This window comes from Tursiops truncatus, chromosome 7 (genome assembly GCF_011762595.2).
Source record: "Tursiops truncatus isolate mTurTru1 chromosome 7, mTurTru1.mat.Y, whole genome shotgun sequence".
NCBI lineage: Eukaryota > Metazoa > Chordata > Mammalia > Artiodactyla > Delphinidae > Tursiops > Tursiops truncatus.
In genome coordinates this window covers 32,725,668-32,749,604 of record NC_047040.1, presented here as the reverse complement: position 1 = coordinate 32,749,604, position 23,937 = coordinate 32,725,668, and the positions used below count along the sequence as shown (strand labels likewise).

At 37.5% G+C, this 23,937-nt stretch overlaps 1 protein-coding gene across 2 annotated transcripts in view; it reads right to left on the bottom strand.

Annotated features, from left to right (window-relative positions):
* ICA1L (islet cell autoantigen 1 like) overlaps nucleotides 1-19,693 on the bottom strand; it is a 64,350-nt gene extending 44,657 nt beyond the window's left edge. Inside the window, exon 1 of one of the 2 annotated variants that reach the window (XM_073807375.1) lies at nucleotides 19,050-19,693. The gene's annotated coding sequence lies outside the window, so the exon portion shown is untranslated. The remainder of the gene's footprint in view (nucleotides 1-19,049) is intronic. The other variant, XM_019939100.3, reaches the window with a different exon arrangement.
* Between the last annotated feature and the right edge of the window lie 4,244 nt (nucleotides 19,694-23,937).

The window sequence follows — 23,937 nt, the reverse complement described above, 5'->3', positions numbered from 1 at the left end:
TTCCTGACCAGGGATCGAACCCTGGCCCCCTGCATTGGCAGCTCAGAGTCTTAACCACTGGGCCACCAGGGGAAGTCCCCAGTCCTCTGTTTTTAAGTTCTATGTATGTTGCTATGTATGTGTCTGTTTTGTTGTTTCCAACATTATATAACATTATATAACATTGCTTAGTGTTCCTTAACTGAGGATAGAAGCCCTAATACCTTAGGTCGTCTATTGCAGTCAATGAGAAGTCTGGGCTCCTACTGTCCCTCCTTTTTCTATTTGAATCTTTTATAAAAGAGTTTTTATCTGTGATGTCCTGAGATTCTCTAAGATGTATTTAAGTAGAGTGTATTTTCCTTATGGAGGTTCATGTCTTCCTTCAGTTCTAGAAAATTCTAAGCTGTAATCCCTTCAAATATTCCTTTTCAGCCATAATTTCTTCTTTTTATCTGAATCTTCTATTGGGTCTTAATGGCTCATTTTTTAATCTGTTTGTCTGTCCTATATTTTGGATAAGTTCTTCAGTACAATCTTCCAGTTTATGAATTCTCTTTTCAACTCTGTTCAGTCTAGAGTTCATCATACCTATTGAGTTTTTTTTTTTTTTAATCCAGTGACTCTTTCTTTCTTTCTTAATTTCCAAGTTTTCCAATTGGTTCTTCTTAATATTCTCCTAATTTTTTATCCTTTTTAATGACATCATTCCATAATTTTTCTCTTTGGCACCCTAAATACATAGAATTCTTAGACTTTTTATCTGGAGTAAATTCATTTTCCAAATATTGATTTTGTTGGTTGAATTCTGTAAGCTTATTTTGAGTATAAAATCTTTACTTTTCCTTTTTCCTCTCTCTGGTTATTCCTCCTTATCTAGTGATTATAGATCACTAGATCTATAATCTAGTTGCCTCCACTTCACCTTCAGGGTTGCTACTTTCACAGTGTCATATACTGGTATTTTAGGGACGCTGATATAGTGGTATCTGAAATACTACCGATCTATTCAGGGTGTTGAAGGAGCATTGCATGTGAAACACTTTTAATTTCTACCAACCTGCAGAACCTGAACTCCCAGAAGCTAGGACCTACTTCTATACTGAGAGCTCAAGACGTCTGTTTCAGTCCACTCACCTCTCTTGTCTATTTTGTTTCTAGTCCATGTTTACCTTATTATCTAGCCAAGATAAACTTTCTGGGGTTTGTTTTTTTTTTTTGATTACTATGAATTTGGAGCAGAACTTACCACGCCATCTTAACTAGAAATCTCCTTTCTTTCTTTCTTTTTTTTTTGGCCGTGTTGCACGGCATGTGGGATCTTAGTTCCCCAACCAGGGATCGAAACTGCCCCCTGTAGTGGGAGCACAGAGTCTTAATCACTGGACCGCCAGGGAAGTCCATAATCTCCTTTATTTCTAGAAAGAGTACAATATTTTTTTTACTTGAACACAGTCATCACATGGAACACTTTACTCATTTTTGCATTATATAATATTTAAATTTGTATTTGTAGCTATCTCTTGGATATGGAATACAAATATTAAAATAAAACAAATCAATATTCTCTTTAGAGGTAGTTCTATACTCACTTTACTTATAACATTTCATTACTATGACATCACAGAGAAACAAGCAAAACAGACTGATGGTAATGTACAAACTGAAGCACTGAAATCCCCTTGAGAAAAATAATCTGTGAAGACTTTTGACTAAATACAACATCACCATTTGATGTAATTAAGAAAATACATTAGACAAGGTTGCTGTTTAATATTAATGTAGTATTCCTGATTACTCTAGCTCCCAAGCCATGAATTTTCTCTTTTTTCTTTTTTAAAGGAACATTTATTTATTTATTTATTGGCTGCTTTGGGTTTTCATTGCTGCGCGTGGGCTTTCTCTAGTTGCAGCGAGCGGGGCTACTCTTTGTTGTGGTGCACGGGCTTCTCATTGTGGTGGCTTCTCTTGTTGCGGATCACGGGCTCTAGGCGTGCGGGCTTCAGTAGTTGTGGCACGTGGGCTCAGTAGTTGTGGCTTGCGGGCTCTAGATCACAGGCTCAGTAGCTGTGGTGCACGGGCTTAGTTGCTCCGCAGCATGTGGGATCTTCCTGGACCAGGGATCGAACCCATGTCCTCTGTGTTGGCAGGTGGATTCTTATCTGTACAGCCTAATAGGTAACGTGGAGCCAATGAAGGTTTTGGAGCAGCAGAAAGACTAAACAGAGAGTTTAGACAATCTTTCCATATTCCAGATATAATCTAATAGGAGTCTGGACCAAGGACATTAGCATAAGAATATATCTGAAGGAAGAATCTATAGAACTTGTTAATAATGATTCAAGTTTTGCCCCTGAAAAATAAGGGCAATTAGGAGAAGCTATCTAAGTGGGAACACTATGCATTTGATGTGTGAAATTTTGAATTTGAAATGATAAGGGACATCTGAGTTTACAGAAATATCTAACAACCAATTAAAACCGTAGTAGCAAAGGTTGTTTCAAGCTTGGATCTCCAGTCATACTGCCTAGGTTTGAAGCCAACAACTCCACTATTTACTAGCCATGGGACATTGTGCAAGTTACATTAATCTTTCTGATCCTTAGTTTTCTCATCGGTAAAATAGGAATAATGAAGTAAACAGATTGCTATAAGAATCAAAAGAGAAAATACATGTAGAGCACTTAGAACAAAAATTGTGGGCAGTTAAGAAGCATATTATTTTATGCTTTTTCATTTTAATTTTTAGATTGGAAATGGTGATTTGGGAGCTAACTATATGAAGATAGTTAAGCAGTGAGAACACAGGAGAACTTCAAGAAAGAAAGCAGAAAGGTGGTAAAATTTGAAGGTTTGAAGAAGGTGAATCAAATTTGTACTAGGTTCTTAGTATTGTGCTATCGATTAACCACAATAAGAATAATAGTTTAATGAGAAATATGTTCTATATATAATAGATACTTAAATCCCATAGTTGAAAGAAATTGAAAAGAACCTTAAAGGTTACCTAGTTCAACTTTCTATTTCTGTTATCTAGTTCAAAAGGGATGGAGACTTCCATATAATGAGAGACCAATAAAAGAAATTTAAAAATCTTAATCATAACTGAGAGAATATAAAACAATTACACAGAGAAAATTTATTCGATATAGAGTTAGAGTGAAAAGCTTATACGAACTCCATCACCCAACAAGACTGCTATAAAGAGATTAAAGTGTCATTTATCCTCATTTGCCATAAAATCATTCACCAGAGCAATAGCAATACAGACTATGTGTGCTGATTAAACAGTTTTTATAAGTAAAACAGCTTTTTGTCTTTGACTGAACAATATGAAACTGCCAACATTAGATCATTTTGACCTACAAAATCAGCAATTTCATATGGTTCAACCTAAAAAAAGGAACTCAAACAACTCACCTCAGAAGGTAAGTGGGTAAATGATGTGCCTAACCAAGATCACATCTCCACTGCATTTCAGGGATCTAGGCTGATGGGCAAACACTATGGTCTTCTGGCAAATTAGTCCCTACCTGCCTTCTTGCTACAGCAGCGGAATTAAGTAGATCCAGCAGACTGCATGGTTTACACAGCCAAAATTACTATCATGGTCTTTTACAGAAAAAGTTTACAGAACTCTGATCTAGATCATGGTTCTCAAAGCATGGTCTGAAGAGTCATAAGTCTCTTTAAGCTAATGTTTACTCTTTGTTCATATGTACGTACACATACATATGTATGTACACACACACATATATATACTATATGTAATTTTTAAAAATAAATTTATTTTATTTATTTATTTTTGGCTGTGTTGGGTCTTTGTTGCTGCATGTGGGCTTTCTCTAGTTGCAGCGAGTGGAGGCTACTCTCTGCTGTGGTGTGTGGGCTTCTCATTGCGGTGGCTTCTCTTGCTGTGGAGCGCAGGCTCTAGGTGCACGGGCTTCATTAGTTGTGGCACACAGGCTCAGTAGTTGCAGCACGCAGGCTCTAGAGCACAGGCTCAGTAGTTGTGGCGCACAGGCCTAGTTGTTCCACAGCATGTGGGATCTTCCCCGACCAGGGCTTGTGAACCTGTGTCCCCTGAATTGGCAGGCGGATTCTTAACCACTGCGCCACCAGGGAAGCCCCATATATGTAATTTTTAAAGGTACTGCCTGACTAATCTTTCATCAATTGTCCATTAATTCAGGAATAGCTTTTGGCTCTGGCAAATCAATGAGTAGATTATGTTACAGGGTGATTTGTATGTCCTCTTGCACAGATGGAGACAAACTGAAGCCTACTGGAATCATTAGGGGTTACTGATATGAAAGACAAACTTTTAAGTCACAGATTGAGAATCGCCCCTCGAACTTTCCTAAAGGATATATTTATAAAGTACCAGCTTTAATATTAGACTAGAATTGCATCAGGTTATAAATACGAATCCTTTCAGATAGGTGAGCTTAACTGTTGTTTAGCCAAATGTGGGTTTGGTTACTGAGAGACTAAAACCGGACTAGGGCAGTTGAAATTTACAAATACTCTGAGACAACAGAAGTAGGCAGAACTATAATTAGCTGAAATTTCCAAAGAGTCCCAATAAGGAAGTCAGTTTCATACACATATTAAATGCCAGCTTTGTTCTGGGTGCTACACTTGACACTGCAATCATAACACCAATAAGACACTGAATGAGGAAATTAGATGCAGACCTGTCTTTATCTAAAACAGAAAGAATATGGTAATTACTTACAGCCATTCAATCATACACCCCAAAATCCCATACTAAGAAAGTAAGTTGCCCACAGAGAGGATACAATGTCCACCTAATATTCTTATAACATGACTAGAGCTTAATTGTTTTTCAAAAATAATTCAAAATTATGTAAAAGGTAAAGTCTTAGAGGGGTCTTAAGATATTTAAAAGTTCCTGATGATCTTGGTATTACTACTGACTAAAATAGTAATCATTATACTTGTAGAACTCTTGACAATTTTTAAAACATTTTCATACATTTTATCTCCTTCAATCTTCATGACAACCCTGACAACTAGAAATGGCAGATTTTATTATTCCGGTTTTGTAAAGGAGATCACCGAGGCATTGTGAAATTAAGGGAACTTTCTCAAGGATACGCATACATTAAGAACATATTGATACTTAGCACACATCCAAGACTTTGACTCCAGAAGCAGTGTTCTTTTGCATTTTGAAGGTGAGGAAAGTATGATTAAAGTTATCTTCTGTCTTATAGTGAGTTAACTGAAACATACAATATTAGTTTCCTAATTATCAGGTATCACACTAAGTTCTTCTGTTAAAACGATATTAGGACTTCCCTGGTGGCACAGTGGTTAAGAATCTGCCTGCCAATGCAGGGGACATGGGTTCGAGCCCTGGTCCAGGAAGATCCCATGTGCCTCGGTGCAACTAAGCCCGTGTGCCACAACTACTGAGTCCGCGTACTGTAACTACTGAAGCCCGTGCGCCTAGAGCCCGTGCTCCACAAGAGAAGCCACCGCAATGAGAGCCCTCACACCTCAACGAAGAGTAGCCCCCACTCGCTGCAACTAGAGAAAGCCCGCACAGCAACAAAGACCCAACGCAGCCAAAAATAAATTAATTAAAAAAATTTTTTTTAATGATATTAAAGCTAACTGCTTATAAAACTTGAGTATTATATTCCCAACTTTATTGCAAATTTCAGGCCAACACCTCTCCCAATCCTCTGCTATGCTCAATGTTCCCAACTGCAGAACCTCTCATAAAATGAAGCTCAGATGGGATAACACATAAAAAATTGCTTTTACCAGTGATTTTTTTTTTCTTTGCGGTTCGCGGGCCTCTCACTGTTGTGGCCTCTCCCGTTGCGGAGCACAGGCTCCGGACGCGCAGGCTCAGCGGCCATGGCTCACGGGCCCAGCCGCTCCGCGGCATGTGGGATCTTCCCGAACCGGGGCACGAAACCCGTGTCCCCTGAATCAGTAGGTGGACTCTCAACCACTGCGCCACCAGGGAAGCCCCAAAATTGCTTTTAAAAATATAAAGTTGTATATAAGTATAATACATTATTACATACAGCCTCTCAATAAACAAGAAAGCACAGGATGTAAAACTTTAAAACCCTAAACTTTTTTTATTTGACTGACATAATTTTAAAACTCAACACTGAGAAAAACTTGAAAGAACTTGCCCTTTCAGGTATTAAAATATATTACAAGGGTGCCCTGTCAAAAATGCAGATTGACTACATGCACTTACCTGTGTTCCCTTCCCAAACCCACTAAAATAACAGTGAAGGTACAAAACAAAAAAGTTATCTATTAACTGATAAGCATAGAGAAAATAAGCATAGTGACTAGAGCATATGAGAGATTTCAATAAATTTTTAGAAGAAGGCAGAGAAAGTAGTATCCTAAGCAACTAACAGAGGAATGCTAATGAGGAATGAGTCAATTACCCTGCAGATTATCTGAAAGACTCAACATTTAGAAGTGGAAGGAGGATTCACTGAAGCCTGTATACAGCAGGCTGGACCCTGAGGCACCTCCCTGCCCCTTTAATCTATCTCACTAAATGGAAGCTGAATTAATTAAACATGGAAAGCTCTGGTCTTTGGCAAGCTAACACAGCAGAGGGCTTGGCCTGAAAACAAAATGATTAAGTGAAAGTTTACATGCCAAATCACTGAATTTCAAGCTCTCTTCCCCTTCCTTGCTCACCAGTAGCAAAGCACTACACACACACCTCTCCACTCCTCAGAGAAGACGGGAACATTCTTTTCTCTGAAAAAAATTAAAAGCTCCAGAGAAAAGGAGTACTTAATTTGGACATTCTAAAAGGACAGATCTTTGCCTTTTCACCCTAGGGCGAAACTCACCACATACTAAGCTCACTCCCACATACTAAGCTTCCAATTAGCTTTGTTATAATCTTAAATATAGAGAGCCAAAGATAGCCAGATATCTGAGGAAACTCTCCATCAAGAGAGAAAAAACAAAAAATAACTCTCTAACTAATATCCCTCAAATATTGTCTTATAAAATATTATCTTATCAGAGAGATAATAAAGCTACTGCTTCCATGAACAGACTATCACTTAGAAAGGAATAATAAAGGAATAAAAAAGAATCATTGGGAAGAAAATAGAATAGTCAAAAATTTTAAAACATTAATAAAAGGGTTGAAAAATATAAGAAATATCTCAGAAAGCAGAACCATAAAAAAGTTTAAAAAATTAGGGACTTCCCTGGTGGGGCAGTGGTTAAGAATCCGCCTGCCAACGCAGGGGACACGGGTTTCATCCCTGGTCGGGGAAGATCCCACATGCTGCGGAACAACTAATCCTGTGCGCCACTACTGAGCCTGCGTTCTAAAGCCCACGAGCCACAACCACTGAAGCCCACGCACCACAACTACTGAAGCCCGCGCGCCTAGAGCCTGTGCTCCGCAACAACAGAAGCCACCGAAATGAGAAGCCTGCTCACCACAACGAAGAGTAGCCCCTGCTCTTCACAACTAGAAAAAGCCCCTGCGCAGCAACGAAGACCCAATGCAGCCAAAAATAAATAAATACATTTTAAAAAAAAGTTAAGGAAATTAAAGACAGTCCTGGAAGTCTAATATTTGTCTAAAGAGTATTGTAAAGATTGACTAAGGGAAGAAATAATTGAAGAAAATTTCCTGTAACTGAAGGACACAAATCTCCATACAAAAAGAGATTTGCTCCAAAATGCATCACTGTAAACTTTCAGAAAAGCAGGGATAAAAAGATCCTGAAAGTTCTAAGAGATAAAAATTAGATCACATACAAAGCATTGGGAGTCAGAATAAGAGCAGATTTCTCAAAAGCAGCAATGCATGATGAGAAGAACTAAATCAAATCTGGAAAAGCAATGAAGGGAAGGCCTAAGATGACAGCTACACAGAACAAGCAGCTCAAATTCAAGCAGGAAGATTAAGTGACTCTAGAAAGCAGATCACTAGGAAACATAACTGATATGTTTGAGCATACTACTCATAGCCATATAGCAGAAATGTTAGAGCAATTGGGGAAAAAAAAAATCAATGGTTATTCAGAAAATTAGGTTAAAAAAAAAGCCAGTATTAATTCCAATAAAAATGAAGGGACATGATATTCAAAAAAGGAGGAATGGTTATAGGGCACTAAACCAACTAAGTTGGTTTTTTTTCTTCCAGTTTTATATATATATAAACATATATGTGACATATATATGTGACACACAGCACTGAATAAGTTTAAGGTGTACAGCATGATTTTACTTACATATATCGTGAAATAACTACCACAAGTTTAGCGATCATCCATCATCTCATATAGAGACAAATTAAAGAAACTGAAAAAGACTTTTTTCCTGGTGATGAGAACTCTTTAGGATTTACTCTTTAACAACTTTCAGACAGCATACAGCAGTGTTCATTTTATTTATCATGTTGTACACTACATTACTAGTACTTATTAATCTTATAACTGGAAGTTTGTACCTTTTGACTGCCTTCATCCATCTTCTCTCTCCCCACCCTCCACCTCTGGTAACCACAAACCTGATCTCTTTTTCTACGAGTTTGTCTCCTTTTGAAGTATAATTGACCTACAACACTATGTTACACACATTGTGATTTGCTATTTCTATACATTTCAAAATGATTACCATGATAAATCTAGTTATCGTCTGTCACCATACAAAGACATTACATAATTATTGACTATATTCCCCACACTGTACATTTCATACCTGTGACATTTATTTTGCAACTGGAAATTTGTACCTCCTTAATCTTCCTCACTTCCTTCATCTCTCCTCCGCCCAAACCCCTCCCCTCTTCTCTGTATCTATGACTCTGTTTCTGTTTTGTTATGTTTGCAAATGGCAAGATTTCATTCTTTTTTATGGCTGAGTAATATTCCAGCATGTGTGTGTGTGTGTGTGTGTGTGTGTGTATACCATCTTGTTTATCCATTCATCTATTGAAGGGCACTAAGGCTGCTTCCTGATCATGGCTATTGTAAATAATGCTGCAATGAACATAGGGGTCCATATATCTTTTTGAATTAGTGTTTTCATTTTTTCAGATAAATACCCAGGAGTGGAACTGCTAGATCATATGGTAATTCTATTTTTAATTTTTTGAGGAATTACCTAAGTCCCTAATACTGTTTTCCATAGTGGCTGCACCAATTTACATTCCCACCAACAGTGTACAAGGGTTCCCTTTTATCCACATCCTCACTAACACTTGTTATTTTGAGGTGATATCTCATTGTGGCTTTGATTTGCATTTCCCCTATAATTAGTGATGTTGAACATCTTTTCATGTGCCTATAAAGCTGAAAGCATTTTCTCTAAGATCAGGAACAAGACAAGGATGCCCACTCCTGTCACTTTTATCCAACATAGTATTGGAAGTCCTGGCCACAGTAATCAGAGAAGAAAGATAAATAAAAGGAATCCAAATCATTCCTGGGAAGGAAGAAGAAAAACTGTCACTGTTTACAGGTAAGATGATACGATATATAGAAAATCCTAAATATACCATGACAAAACTATTAGAACTCATTAATGAATTTGGTAAAGTCGCAGGATACAAAATTAATATGCAGAAATCTGTTGCATTTCTATACACTAACAAAGAACTATCTGAAAGAGAAATTAAGAAAATGATCCCATTTAGGGACTTCCCTGGTGGTCCAGTGGTAAAGAATCCACCTTCCAATGCAGGGGACATGGGTTCGATTCCTGGTCAGGGAACTAAGATCCCACATGCCGTGGGGCAACTAAGCCCACGCGCCAAAAGTACTGAACTAGCATGCCTCAGTGTGCCACAAACTACAGAGCCCATGTGCTCTGGAGCCCATGTGCCACAACTACAGATCCCGTGCGCCCTGGAGCCCGTGTACAACAATTAGTGAGAGAAAAAAACCCGCATGCCACAACTAGAGAGAAGCCTGCACACTGCAACGAAAGATCCCACACACCTCAATGAAGATCCTGTCTGCTGCAACTAAGACCCGATGCAGCCAAAAAAAAAAAGAAAGAAAATGATCCCATTTACAATCACATCAAAAACAATAAAATACATAGAAATGAATCTGATTAAGGAGGTAAAAATCTGGTACTCAGAAAACTGTAAGATGCTGATGAAAGTAACCAAAGACTTCCCAAAGAAATGGAAAGATAAACCGTGCTCATGGATTAGAAGAATTAATATTATTAAAAAGACCATACTACTCAAGGAAATCTACAGATTCAATGCAATCTTAACAAAATACCAATGGTATTTTTCACAGAACTAGAATAATTCTAAAATTTGTATGTAAACGCAAAAGACCCTGAATAGCCAAAACAATCTTGAGAAAGAAGAACAAAGTTGGGGGTATCATGCACCTTAATTTCAAACTAAACTACAAAGCTACAGTCATCAAAGCAGTATGGTATTGGCACTAAAACAGACACATAGATCAACGGAACAGAACACAGAGCCCAGAAATGAACCCACACTTACATGAGCAATTAATCTGACAAAGGAGGCAGAATATAGATTGGGGAAAAGAGAGGCTCATTAATAAATAGTGCTAGGAAAACTGGACAGTTATGTGCAAAAGAATCAAACTGGACTACTTTCTCAATGATACACAAAAATAAATTTAAAGAGTTAAATATAAGCCCTGAAACCATAAAACTTCAGAAGAAAATATAGGCAGTATGCTCTTTGACATCAGTCTCAGTAATACTTTTTTTGACTAAATTTTAAAAATACTTGTTAGTTCACAGTAACATAAACACTTATTTGATTTAATAAAAATTGTAATATGGGGTTAGATTGTGGTGGTGAAGGAGAGCTAAGTCCTAGTAGATAATGCTTTAAATTAATAAATCAAAACATAGCATATAAACATGTGATTTAGAAAATACCAGAGAAAACAAAAGGGTTGAAGGTACATGACACTGGAGATTGGAACTGGAGCAGGATTGGAAGAACTGCTTTTAAACATTATAATCCTTTAATATTTGACTTTTAAAGGTAATGGACATGTACTTTAACAAAATGACAATTATCTTGAAAAAATAAGCCTGAATGTGAATCTTACTAATTAAAACAGAATGGTACTGGCACCAGAACCATAGAGCAGTGGAACAAATGAAAAGAAATCCACAGAGATAAGAAAATATAAAAGAATGTAGTGGTATGATCAATATACTAATTTCCTATGGCTGCTGTAACAAATTACCACAAACTTGGTGGTTTAAAAGGATAGAAATTTATTATCTCACAGTTCTTGAGGCCAGAAGTCTTAAATCAAGGTATTAGCAGGGCTGTACTTTCTGGGAGACTCTAGGGAAGAATACTTTCTTCCCTCTTCTACCTTCTAATGGCTGCTGGCAGTCCTTGGCTAATAACAACATAACTCCAATCTCTGTCTTCACATCACCTTCTCCTCTGTGTATGTGTCTAATCTCCCTCTGTCTCTCTCCCTCTGTTTTATGAAACAGTATGGACGTTTCTTAAAAAACTAAAAATAGAACTACCATATGACCCAATTTCACTCCTGTGTATATATCAGAAAAAAAGAAAAACACTATCTGAAAAGAGACATGTACCCTCCAACATTCATAGCATCATTGCTTACAACTGCCAAGATATGGAAGCAACCTAAGTGTCTATCAACAGATAAATGGATAAAGAAAATGTGGTGTACATAAATACAATACTACTCAGCCACAAAAAAGAACGAAATTTGTCATTTGCAACAACATGGATGGACTTGGAGGTTATTATGCTAAGTGAAATAAGTCAGACAGAGAAAGACAAATACTGTATGATATCACTTATAGGTAGAATCTAAAATAAAAGAAACTAGTGAATATAACAAAAAGGAAACAGACTCAGATACAGAAAACAAACTAGTGGTTACCAGTAGAGAGAGGGAAGGGGAAAGGGGAAAAATAAGGGTAGGAGATTAAGAGGCATTTATTTATAAAATAAAATAATATTTATTTATAAAATAAATAAGCTACAAGGATATATTGTACAACACAGGAAATACAGCCAATGTTTTATAATAACTATAAGTGGAGTATAACTTTTAAAAATTGTTGTACACCTGTAACTTATATAATATTCTATATCAACTATATCTCAATAATATATAAACAAATAAATAAATAAAACCTTCTATTCATTAAATCAGGTCCCCCATGGGGAAAAAATTGCCACATCTCATAGCACTGATGCCAATGAGTAAATGTCAGATACAGTGAAGTTTGCATCAGATTCAAAGAGGATGACCAAATTTGACATGCATCTCATCTAGTCTGAAGCAGATTCGGTTTTGGCAAATAGATTAGGTCCTGAAGAGCAATTCCAATAATTAATTAACTTGAAAACATGAATTCTTAAAGGCATAGCAGCCAGATTTAAGGAAGAGGTAGGCAGTTTACTTGGTGCCTATATTATCACAGGCTAGCAAAGAAGACTACTGAAGAAGAGATCATTATGTTTAAGGGGCGGAATGCTTCGTTTTAAGCTCTTCTGGTTTCTATGAGGAGAAATTTTCTATAAATATTCCCAGCCTCTTGCCCTTTCTCCCCTACAGCGAGAAGCCTGACGGGTGAATTAACCATTGGTCCACATTTCTTGACTGGGTAGAGCTAATGTATCAAGTCATAAAATTAGTGAATTTAGCCCTTTTTTAACCTTTTACTCATCACTTGTGACCTAATCAGTGTGAGGCAAAAGTCTTAGGTAAGTGTGTCTAGTATGAAGACCCAAACTTTCCCTTGAGTGGGCTCTTCCAGGTCTGGACTAGGGGACAGAAATATTAAAAGACCATTGACATGATACACACCCTCTAACAGTTCTCTCAATAATAAAGCTGATATTTTATTTCCATCTGCCTAGGTCTTTGACTACATCTGAATTGGTTTCAATCTCAAGAGGGAACAAAAAGGTGAGAGGTATTATGTATTGGGCTCCCTAAAACCTAGAATGGCCAGGATAGTTTTAATTTTCCCTGCCAAGGGGCAAGGCATGGCTGTAGGGAAACAGAAACAACAAGCTGGTAGTCAACCTTCTATAGCAGACAAAAGTACCCTAGAAAAATCAGAGATATATCAGCATTGACCTGCCTCTGGAACCAGTGATTGACATATGCTGTGGGAAACTGCTACAAGAGAGCATATGAAAACTGTCACCAAGGGCTTCCCTGGTGGCGCAGTGGTTGAGAGTCCACCTGCCGATGCAGGGGACACGGGTTCGTGCCCCGGTCCGGGAAGATCCCACATGCCGCGGAGCGGCTAGGCCCGTGAGCCAGGGCCGCCGGGCCTGTGCGTCCGGAGCCTGTGCTCCACAACGGAAGAGGCCACAACAGTGAGAGGCCCGCGTACCGCAAAAAAAAACCCCAAAAACTGTCACCAAGAAGCCAGTTAAAGAAGAGATCAAGATAATGTACCCAGTCACCTACCTATTCAGCCTCTAAGGCAGTTATTCCAAGGGCTAGTTATTCCATGGTACAGGGTTATATAAAACTACTTATACTACTCTTGGGCAAAAAGTAGGGCAAAATAGAACTACTCCTTTCAACAATAAATAACATGAAAAATAAATAACATGAAAAAGTAGCACTATAAGAAAAGGAGGTACCGTAACGTGAGAAAGAGAAAATTATATATAAATTTGAAAAATTGCTTCATAAAACAGGTTTAAAGAAAAACTGCTCTGCCTGTAGATAAATGGAATAATATTCCATAAAAGAGATTTTTAAAAAAGAGCTGAAGGAAGCAAAAGATATAAAGAAAAAGAAGAGGAAAAAAATACCACAGAACTTGAAACTGCATTAGAAACAATTCCAAGTAGAATAGATACTTCAGAAAACTAAGTGAATAACACAGATGATGAGCCTGGGAAAATCATTCAGAATGAAGATTACAAGATAAAGGTGGTTAGATTCAAACAAAGTGGTTGGACGGAACAATATGATGTATAGATTTGGAAGATAAACAATTGAGATCTAACGTAAGAAATATTCTTAGAGAGGGACAGACATATGGAACAGCCAAAATATTCAAGAAGATAAAGCTGAAAATTGAAAGGGTTCACCGTGTTCCAAGAAAAATTAATAGAGAATGATCAAGAATAAGACATGCTGTGGGGGGCTTCCCTGGTGGCACAGTGGTTGGGGGTCCGCCTGCCGAGGCAGGGGACACGGGTTCGTGCCCCTATCTGGGAGGATCCCACATGCGGCGGAGCGGCTGGGCCTGTGGGCCATGGCTGTTGAGCCTGCGTGTCCGGAGCCTGTGCTCCGCAGCAGGAGAGGCCACAACAGTGAGAGGCCCACATACCGCAAAAAAAAAAAAAAAAAAAAGACATGCTGTGGAATGTTGCTGAATTTTAAGGGTAAAGAAAGAATGCTACTAGCATCTAGACAGAAAAAAAGAGGGCCACCTACAAATTAAATAGTTTATTCTGGCCTCAGGCATCTCTTCAGCCACATTAGAGAATGGATAAAAGTGAGACTGTACAGTACTAAGGGAAAAAGAATATAACATGGAATTTTCTATGTAGCTGAAATACAATTTTAATGGATATATAACATTCCATGTGTATGGATGTACAATAATCTACTTGACTGGTCTAGTATTGATGGATATTTAGACTGCTTCCAGAATTTTATTATTTCAAACCATGCTAAAATTAGTAAATATATATATATATATATATATATATATATATTTAAATACATGCAAGTATACCTATAAAATAAATTCCTGGAAGCATAAGGGCTGAATCAAAGGGTTTATGCATTTTAAATTGTTCTCATTTTGCTAAATTGTCCTCCATAGAGATTATACCAATTTTTATGCCCAGTACCAGTAATGTAGGAAAGTGCTTGCTCACTACAACTCACCAATTTTCAAAAATCTGGAAAATAAGAGTAATAAAGGGATTTTTAAGTAATATTAATTAAATCAGTATTGTACTGGTATTCCACTTCTACTTCAGAAAGTTAAGAGAACTCCCATCCTAACAATGAGAATAAACTATTGATAGATAACCTACAAAATTATGTGTTTTCTTAAAGCCAATCAGAGAGCTGAGGATGCCAAAAAAAAAAAGCTAATGAACTTAAATCCAGAAAGTGAATAGTCCTGCCTAGGACTCATGACTCCTTTCATCTTTGGCAGAACAGTAGGAAGAGAAGGAAACTGCTTGACAAAAAAAAAAAAAAAAAAAAAAAGGACAAAAGACAAGTGAACTACATCTTTAAGTCCTGAAAAAAGTTGGCCAAGAATTCTATACCCAATAAAAATATCCTTCAAAAATGAAAGGAAAATAAAATTTCAGACAGATAAAAACTGAAAGACTTTGTCCCACGCAGACCTACACTACTAAAAATCCTAAATATTCTTTAGGGTGAAGGAAAATGATAATATATAGAAACTCAGTTCTATAGGAAGCAAGAGAGAAATCAAAAAGGGTAAATATATACTGATAAACACAAAGAAAGTTTCAAAAATATACATGTGCATCTTTAAATTTCACTAAAAGAGTATTGATTCTTTAAAAATAAAAAATATAAAGCATATGTAGAAGTAAAATGTATAACAGAAGAAAAGATAAAAAGATGATAAATGGAAGTCTAAGTTGTAATACTCTTACATTGTTCATGAAGTACTAGAATATATTTGAAAATAGGCTTTATAAATTCAAGATGCATATTGTGATCTCTAGCACAATCAATAAAAAAAAATAACACAAAGAGGCAAAACTAAAAAGTCAAGAGAGGAGAAAAAGTAGAATATATTAAAAAAAAACTCAATTTACCAGAAAGAAGGCAGGAAAGAGGACCAAAGAGTAAGTAGGAAAACAGAAAAAGAACACCAATATTTTGTGCTTAATCCAAACACAGAAAACAATTACAAAAACATAAGTGGATGATATAAATACTGTTAAAAGGCAGACTGTAAGACTAGATAACAAGTAGTACAACCCAACTATATGTAGTTTATAAGAAACACACATTAAACATAAATACAGATGAGTTAAAAGGAAAAGGATAAAAAGATATGAGACAAACATTAAGCTTATATTAATGTCAGACAAAACAGGCTTCCAGGTAAAAAGTATTTTCAGAGGTAAGATGACCATTTCATAATAATAAAAGGGTCAATTTATCAAAAAGACATAGCAATCTTAAATATGTATGTAATTAATAACAGAGCCACGAAATATGAGAAAAAAAATTGACAGAACTAAAGGGAGAAAAAGACAAATCTACAATCATAATTAGAGACTTAACACTCCCCCCAGAGTAACTGACTGAATAAGGAGACATAAAACATGTGGAGATTTAAAAGATCTGAACAACACTTTCAACCAACTTGACTTAACTGACACTTATATAAACCACTCCACCACCACCACCAGCCGAATACAAATTTTTTCCCCAAGGGTAACTGGAACATTCACCAAGACAAACCTTAGGATAGGCAGAAAACAAACAAACAAAAAATCTCAATAAATTTAAAGGTTTTGAAATAGTGCAGAGTATGTCCTCTGACACCAACAACGCTAATTTAGAAATCAATAGCAGTGATCTATTTAAAAAAAAAATTCCCAGATATTTGGAAGTAAAGTAACACATCTAAATAAATAACAGGTGACAGAGAAATTTTAAAATATTTTAAGCTAAATGATAATGAAAACACCCAAATTTGTGGGATGCAACTAAAGCATGCTTAGAAGAAAACTTATAGCTTTAAATACCTATCAATATATGAAAGTAAAAAAGGTACAAAATCAATTATTTATACTTCCACTTTAAGAAGTTAGAAAAAGAGCACAGTAAACCCAAAGTAGAAGAAACAAAATAATAAAAATAAGAGTAGAAACCAGTGAAATAGAAAACAAGCAAATAGAGAAAATCAGTTGGTTCATTTGAAAAAATTACTAAAATTTACATGCTTCTAGCAAGATTAAGAAAAAAAGAATAATATAAATGTGCAATATATAGTGGGCAGGAAGAGAATGCGTATGATACAAAAACAACTTTAGCTTTATTGGAAATCTTTTATTTCTTTATTTAAAAAATATTTGAAAGAAATATGACACAATGTGAACAGTTGTTAATGTTGGCTGTTGTAACTGTATTTATTGTGGTAATTCAGTTTGGGGGCTTTGGTTTTTTTTTTAATCTAAACTAAATCCACACAAAAAAATTCTTTTAAAACCTAAAGTGTTATCTGCAAATGAGTCTACAATAGGAAAATAATAATCATAATAATTACATAGAAGGTGAATATTGGATGCAAGAAGTTTGAAAAGTCTGACTTCAGAAAAAAGGAAGAAACCTAACAGATGAATGAAAAACAAACAAGGGAAAAGGGGAATAAGGATGTTATTAAAGAACAAAAGCCAGTTCACATGAGGAAATCTTTCCAGTCACAGACATACTGAAAAGTCCTTCACACACCCCACCTGTTGTTGTTAAATAATAAAAATTTAAAGGAGGCACAGTGAGTACTGAGAAAGGTAAACTATAAAGGAAAGGGGAAAAATTTTAATATAGTATGTACCACACAATGAAATAAAGTTTGACAGCACAGTAGAACAAAACAATACTGTTTAATATCTGATATTTAGTATTTTGATATTTTGTCCTAGTTCAGTCATTGGTATAAATTTTATTTTTATAATAAATATTTCTAATAAAAATATGGCTTCCTAGTTTTTCCACCAGTCTTAATGTTTGTAGTTTTTGCACTTTGGACTGGCTGATCTCTGAGCAACCACCTAACTCTAACGTTAATTACTGGTAATTAGAACAATGTCTTGCACATAACTGTTTTAATGTCAAGATGTACAATCATTTTGCACTATTAAATAAACACAGAAATTTCAAAGAATACTGAGTACATTAGGCATACACAACGAATATAAAACGACTAAAAAGGCTGGTCATATAAAAATATATACATACTATTGGATGTTTATTTGGCCAATAAATGTATAATTAACTCCTACTAAAGGATGGGCACCTGTGGCTACTCCATAAATATTGATGTGAAGATAACTAAAGTAATATCACCTTACAGTACGTTGCCTGAGTCGTGACCAAATAAATCAATACATAAATACTTAGAAAAAACCCCAAACGATGGATAAACGTTATCTTCCCAATAAGCTATTTCACAGTGACCCAGAGTTTATGATTGCTTTCATGCTCTGTGCATCAAAATCATCTATTACATGAAAAATAATCCCACACCCTCTACTGGCAAATCCACAGCATCGCGGGTTAGTTGCCAGGATGGACTTTTTTTCCACTCTCCATCTTTCTCAGAGCATCAGGTATCTGACAGCTGACATCATTTGGGCATCTGACCAGATGATCCAGTTTCCACGAGCCGGACCGGTGCGTGGCGCTGGGATAAAGGCCTCAGGCAGCGAGATTTGTGCGCGGAACCCCTCGGGAGCTCGCGCCTTCTGCACTGTCTTAAACCGCACATTTACTTGCGTTTTGTTTTTACCCATTGCTAGCCATTTAGTTTGTAAGGAAGACATTCCCATTACAAAATAATAACATGAAAATAAGCACAACATAAAAAGGAGGTCAGCAGGAAAGCACCTAAAAGCCGTGAGCATCTGCTTCTAATGGAAGCGATCCGCACCTTCGAGAGAAATCACCCAAACAAGCCTTAGGCCCCTGCGCTCGTTCGCTCGCTACCCGGGGCGAGCGTGGGTGGAAGCTCCCTTCGGCCCGAGGGGACGCTGCCACGCCTAAAACTACTCTTGGTCCGATCTGCCCAGGGTAAGCCCGGAGGAGCTCGGACAGGACCTCGTCCGGGAGCGGAGGCCGCAGGGGCCGGGGTCCCTAAGGGAACCGTGAAGGCCGGCGAGAAGCCCCGAGAGACCGCGTGCGCGCGTGGCGGTCCCCTCCCGCCGCCCCTTCACCTTGGGGCGTCGCCATGGGAACCAAGGGTTTGGCCTCCCAGCCTCCGCCGGGGAGGGCGCGGCCCTTCCTCCGCCCGGAGAGAGGGGGCCAGAGGAGGCCGCAGACACTCACCTCGACGCCGGAGCCGCGACGCGCCGGTCCTCCGCCGCCTCGGGTCGCGTTCGGCAGCTTGGAGGTCGGTCCCGGCGCCCGTTACCGCTGCCGCCGCTCGCGAGCCCTGCGCCGCTGCCGAGCCGCACCCGCAGCCGGTGCCCCTCCGCACCAGAGCGTGGAGGTGTCGGGCTCCGGCTGCGGAAGGCGGGAGATTTAAACCCCGCGGCTTGGCGAGCGCAAAAGCCGCGCTGCCCTCGGCGCCTCCGCCCCGGCGTCCGCGTTCACTCCGTTCAGGCTCTCGCGTAACCCCGCGGGAGCCACGGCTCTCGGCCGGTTCTTGAAGAAACTCCGGGACCCTCTCTGTTCCTCCTTTCCCTAATTCCTCTTCATTTAATGACAAACACCAAACCGGTCAGAACATCGGTATAAGGTACTGAGTGGGAGACGTCCGAGGCGTGGGGAAGTGGGGGGAATTCTCGGCTCCTCTTCTGAGTCCCGAGCCCGGAGCCCGGGTCCCCCGCCTCCTCCCAGCCCCACCGCACCTGCCGGGCCCTGGGCTGCCACCCCTCGGAGGACGGAAGCTACTGAGCCTCGGTCATTCCTGAACTCTCAGGCGCTTCTGAGCACCAGTGGCCGCACGCGGCAAAAGTTCACGTGCTGTATGTAACTTATTTTAAAGGTTTAAAGAGGATTAAGTTAATAACTGTTAATAACTGACCTCAAGTGTACATTTACATAAGCATAATTTGTCATAAATGAATCTTCGAGTCAAAGGTAAAATTTGCACCTAAAAACCTCAGAAAAAAATTGGAAATAAGGCAAAAGTAAAATTATGTTATTGGTGAAAGATAATTTAAACCCAAAGTGCTTTCTTTTTATAAAATTTATTTAGGCTGTGACGCGGTCTTAGTTGCGGCACTGGGGATCTTTGTTGCGGCATGTTTAGTTGCTGCATATTTAGTTGCGGCATGTAGGATCTTTAGTTGCGGCATGTGGACTTATTAGTTGCAGCATGAGAACTCCTAGTTGCGTCACGCATATGGGATCTAGTTTCCTGACCAGGGATTGAACCCTAGCCCCCTGCACTGGGAGCACGGGGTCTTACCACTGGACCACCAGGGAAGTCCCCAAAGTGCTTTCTTTTTAAAGGTGACACAAAAATTATCAACTATAATTTTACAAAATACGAATTAATCACAACTGTGACATATGGGCTAGCAAAGCAAAACGCTTCGACGCTTGAGGTGGTAACTAAAGTCTATAACATGAAAGACATAAAGATGTGGTGAGATTCTAGAATGTTATTACAAAGTATTTAACTTAAAGACCTGAAAAAAAGCAGGTTTAGAATAGGGAAAAGGGTAGGCTATTTATGCTACAGAGTTAATTAGGACTGAAAATATTAAGTCTGTAGACCAGGAATGCTTACCCTGAGATATATGGGGTGTCAAGGTGAATACATGATATAATATGCAAAATTTTAGCTTTTTTTTTTTTTTTTTTGGGGGGGAAAGAATCTAAGCTTTCCTCAGAGTCTCAAAGTCCAGATCCTTAAAAGGGTAAGAATTAATATTTGGCAAATATGACGATTGCTGTACTTCCTCGGATCTTTCCTGGCTCGCTCATGCCAAGCTTGGTGTCCCTCTATTCTCAAATTCAACAACTGTACTGTATTGTAAGTACTTACCTGCCTGTCTCCCCCATTAGATGCTTCCTCGCATGCATTTCCATAGCCTTATCTCTTGGCACAGTGCCTAATACACACTCGGTTCTGAATGAATGTTTATTCAATCAATAAATGAACAGAAAAAAGATAGCTAATTGACAACTGAAGTATACAGTATTAATTACCTAAAACAAATTATTCTAATATGGTAAGCAAGATAACTTCCCAGTTGTTACTATGCACGATAGTAAGTTTCTTGGGATATTTTAGGAAGTGCTTGTTCCAACAGGATGAAGTTTAACTCAATCTGAAGCAGAGAAAGGGCCTCCAAGGAACACAGCAGGAAGTCAGGGTAATGACTCTGGGGCTAGACCTGTTGGTTTTGTTCACTTAATTGGGGAAAATTAACAGAGGTATACAATGTCTCTGAGCCACATAATGTAGCATTTACACATAATCACTTTCCTTCATAGGTCACTAAGAAAAGTGTGCAGGTAGGGGCACAGTATAGGAAAGGAGTCAGCAAACAAGGTAGAGCTACTGACACTTCCTGGGCAAGAATCAGGTCTTCTCACTCACGGTGTTGGATGGGTAGGAACTATTTAAATAGCATTGTACGAGTCCCTTAACAAATGAGGCAACTGCAGTAGTTAAAATTTAGTTTTTCTTAAAAAAACTTTTTTAGAAAATGAAAGGATTTAACACCATGAAAACACTTTATATGGGAGGGTTTAATTTCATTAAGAAGTACAAACATTTAGTGAACTGCTGTTTAATATCCTATCAACATATCAGATTTATCCTAGTATAAACAGTGTTTTCCTCCATTGTAGGCTTCCACAAGCTAACTAGAAAAGACCATTAGATGGCTTGGAATGTGGAGATCCGCAAATCTGGTATCCCAACCTGGAGTCCTGATTTCCTTAGAGCAATGATCTTTACTTTTATTTCTGCACCATCAATCAAACCTCTGGTTAATATCCTAAATAAAACCTCAACTTATATTAGAAAGCATATTAATAATTCTACCCTTTTGTACTGTTTTACTCTTAAGGATTAGGGATCTGTTGAACCTGATGTCATGGAGCCTGCTGTCATGGAAATAGCTCCATTTCTTCAAGGTGTTCCACTTACTTTGTAATCTGATTTTTTTTTTAATTTTTAAATTTTATTTATTTTTTTATACAGCAGGTTCTTATTAGTTATCCATTTTATACATATTAGTGTATACATGTCAATCCCAGTTTCCCAATTCATCACCCCCCGCCACCCCCCGTAATCTGATTTTTTCAAGCAAGTGGCAGTCAGAGTAGGGAGACGCTATCTTCCCAGGTGCTCGTACTAGTAATTACTTAAACGTGACAAGGTAAGCGTGCTGGCTCTCCCATACTGCAGTTTTGTTTATTCAAGTAAGGCTAGAATTAGACAGTATTATTGAAGTGATTATTTTTTAATGTGAAATGTTACAGACATATAAAAAGTATTTCCTCCCCCTGAAACCACCACTGAACTTTATTTGGTATTAATAAGTCCCAGGCATATGACTGTACATAGAATTGTTTGACATGTTTCTAAACTTTCGATCAAATTGTACCTAACCAAGATCATTTCTCTGTAGTCTTTTATTACCCAGAAGCATGTCTCCTGTCTCTATCACTAATGGACTGTATACCTTCACATTAGATATTTAACTTGTTTGGGTTGTGATTTCCTTTAATATGAATAACATGATAATTAAAATGATATGAATAACAGGATAATTTCTAAAGTTCCTTTCTGCTTATATACGATTCCTATATGAAAATACAGAAATGGATCTTTAAAGTACATATTTACATATTATTATGCTAATACGTTTAGTGGTATACTAAAATTGAAATTAATTTTTAAGGCAAAAACGTGCAAAGTTGAACATAACATGGTAGTTTGGTACCAATAACTGCCATTTAAATTTATACATAAACTTTCTTTCATGTAGGTGAAGACATTTTCTCATTTATTCTTTGCATGTATAAAATCATTGTTCTCATGCATGACTGAAGAATAGGCAGAATATGTATGGTTAAGAGCTTGAGCTCTAGACTCAGATAAATCCAAATTCAGATTGTTACTCTGCCATTTTACTGGTTGCATGAAATCTGGTCAAATAACTTGACCTAACGTATATATTCTTCTTCTTTAAAATAAGGATCTTTTTTTGGGAGTTCCCTGGTGGTCCAGTGGTTAGGACTGGGTGCTTTCACTGCCGTGGCTGGGGTTCAGTCCCTGGTGGGGGAACTAAGATCTTGCAAGCCACACAGCACGGCCAAATAAAATAAAATAAAATGTCAGATGATTGTTATGGTGGGATAATTTTTTGCTGTTTTTATAGACACTGCCATTAGATAATATACTTCCTCAAACCTGCGAACCAGTGGAACTAATAGCCAACGATAGCCAATCTAATTCTATTAAACCAAAAAACTCCTTTTCTACTAAGTTATATTAAAGATATATTTGGCTTATATAACAAAATAATTAACATTATTAATATGGTTACTACTAGAAGTCTATGATAGTCAAAAAATGTATTAAAGTGACTTAAAAATTCCTGCTATTTTTATACCTGGCAGTTTCTGATTAGCAAAGTTTGGATATTACTTGTTTAATGAAACCTGATTCCAACTAGTGGCTTTTTAAATAAGAAGATATTAATTGAATACCCTTGCACATGCATAGTGTTAAAGTGTCATTTTTTCCACTTTAAGAATAGGAGGTATGGTAATACATCACAAAGATTAATATTTCTCCTTATAAGCAACTGATTTTTCAAAAATATATCGAAAGAATTTTTATTAACAGATTTCAATGTTCTTATCAGAAATTCCCAGATAGTATGTTTCATTTTGCAGGGTTGTTTGTTCATTATGTGTATTTTATGTCAATTAAAACTTTCATTTGTTCTTTCCCCTGATAATGCTAGGAAGCATTCCAATATATTATTATGCATTGTTGACAACAGTTCCAAAATGGTCATTCTAAATTCAAAGGAGAATATGAAAAAAAAAACAAATATTGGGCAGCTACTGACAGTTAAGCTATTATAACATTTTATGTAGAATAAAAATCTTTTTAAAAAAATTTTTGGCTGCATTGGGTCTTTGTTGCTGTGCATGGGCTTCTCTCTAGTTGCGGCGAGTGGGGGCTACTTTTTATTGCTTTGCGCAGGCTTCTCCTTTTAGTGGCTTCTTTTGCTGTGGA